The sequence below is a fragment of the Selaginella moellendorffii genome, unplaced genomic scaffold (genome assembly GCF_000143415.4).
Source record: "Selaginella moellendorffii unplaced genomic scaffold, v1.0 SELMOscaffold_129, whole genome shotgun sequence".
Classification (NCBI taxonomy): domain Eukaryota; kingdom Viridiplantae; phylum Streptophyta; class Lycopodiopsida; order Selaginellales; family Selaginellaceae; genus Selaginella; species Selaginella moellendorffii.
In genome coordinates, this window is record NW_003314390.1 from 32,334 (window position 1) to 34,913 (window position 2,580).

Sequence of the window (2,580 nt, forward strand, 5' to 3'; positions counted from 1 at the left end):
AAGGGTTTATAAGTTGATCATGACAAACTTGTGACTATTCTAAAGTTTCCCACTCCAAAGTGTGTGAATTATGTGTAACACTTCTTGGGCAAGATGCAGTATCTTAGTTATTTTATTGATCTTCTTTTTTATTGTACTGTACCATTGCAAACATTGCTAAAGTCATTAACATCATCTTTTATATGGTTTATAAACTGTGAGTAAATCTTTACGGATCTCAAAGAGCTATTAATTACTCCTCCGGTTTGGCATATCTTGATTACACTCAACCTTTCATTTTACGCAAAGATACTTCCAGTCATGGAGGTGTGTTAATGCAAGAGAGCTCGAGTGTGTCGGGTCAACGCCATCCTATTGTATATATCAAATGTGTATTACAACTAGTAGAAGTGAATTACTCCATGATAGGGAAGGAGTGTTTAGTAGCAGTTTGGGGTTTCTAGAAACTTCATGCACATTTATATGATTTGTAGAGGTTATTATAAAGTGATCATGCTATAGTTCCTTCATTATTAAAGCAAAATGACTTGGTTGATTGTACTATTTTTCCCTTTTGCGATCCCTTTAATAGTTTTTGTGTTGTAGTAGTTGATCAGCTTATGAAGGAATATGCTAATCTCTTTGAATTTGACTTATTGTCTAAGGCCAAAATTCCCATACATCATCCAATTCCAACTGAGGATGTTTGTCCAATCAAAGTTCTTATTCGTCATTGGTCACCCAAAGAAATCAAAATTTTACATGAAAACGTTAAGGAAATGTTGGAAAAGTGTGTTATTTAAAAGTTACGGAGTCTTTGGGCATGTGAATTTCATCTTGTGACAAAACCTAATGAGAGTATTCATTTCTACATTGATTATTACTCATTAAACGAAGTGATGATCCTAAATGTGTACCCTCTTCCTCACATTGCTGATCTCTTGAATCATCTAAGGAGAAATTGTTGATTCACTAAGTTAGATTTTGTTTCTGGGTATTTACAAGTACTGATAGCCGAATAAAATATTTCTAAGATTGCTTTTTGTACACTATTTGGTTTGTATAAGTTCGTGGTGATGCTATTTGGTTTGAACAATGCTTTAACGACTTTCTAGTATATGATGGACAAGGTTCTTTGTGATATGCCGAAGGTGACTATTGACTTCATCAATGATGTTTTAATCCATTCGGAGGGGACATGGGAGGAACATGTCTGTGATGTTTGTAAAGTGTTAGATTGGCTATGGGAAGTTGATTTAAAACTGAAATAGTCGAAACGCATGTTTGGATCCAAGGACACAACTCATTTTAGGTACCATATTTCTCACGAGGGATTGCAAGTTGATCCTGACAAACTTGTGGCTAATGTAAAGTTCTCTACTCTGAAGTGTGTGAATGATGTGTAATGCTTTCTGAGTAAAATGCAATATCTTGGTCATTTTATGGATCATTTCCTAGGTAAGGTGCAATATCTTGGTCATTTTATGAATCTTCTTTTTTATCGCATTACACCATTGTGAGTGTTGCTAAAGTCATCAACATCATTTTTTATCTGATCTACAAAATGTGAATAGGCGTTCATGGATTTCAAGGAGCTATTGACGACTCCTTTGGTTTTGGCATATTTTAACTACACTTTACTTTTCATTTTGTGCATGGATGTTTATGATATTTGTTTTGGAGGTGTGTTAATGCAAAAGAGCCCAAGTGTACTTGGTTAACACCATCCCATTGCATATATAAGCTGTACATTGCAATCGATAAAGGCAAACTACTCCACAACAAAAAATGAGTGTTTAATAGCAATTTTGGGTTTCAAGAAAACTTTATGCATATTTATATGGTTCTTAGATATTCCTAAAAGGTGATCATGGTATAGTTACTTCATTATTGAAGTGGAAGAACCTAGTTGGTCGTATTGCTCAGTGGGTTTTGAAGCTTCAGATATATTATTTTGATGTTGTTCATCACCTAAGGAGTTCTATGGCTGATGCTAATACCCTTTTTCAAACTCCTTTTTCTTCTTTAATCTTTTCTCATGTTTCTGATGAGCCTGTTGTTTCAGTATCTATAAATTTTCTAAATGAGGATTTTATGCCATCGGCAATTGTACTTGACGTTCAATGTCCACAAAGTGCAGAGCAAGATTTACCTTCTCTTGATGAGGTTCATGAGGCTTAAAAGATTGAGCCATGGTTTTGAAGGCTAGTTGAGATTCTTACATCACTTACTAATGACTTGCCATTCCAGCATTTACATTTTCAATATCGCCTTGAAAATGGCATTCCTTATTTTATGGGGATGGATCCTGATAATCATTTATAGCTGGTGGTGCTTTTAATTTTTATTGCATGGTTTCTTCATGCCAACCATGTGTAAGCTCCTGAATTTGGACTTCCCAGGAGGTCACCCAGCCTAATACTATTCAAACCCAAGGACGTTTAACCCCATATATCCCAAGACCCTTAATTAATTGGAAAACGGGGTGCACTCTTGTCCATGGGCCCTTTCCCTCTATATTTGAACCCCAATGGATCATCTCTCGAGTCGTTCTCTTTGGTTGTTTACACCATGATTCTCCTATTCTAGGTGGGTATATGG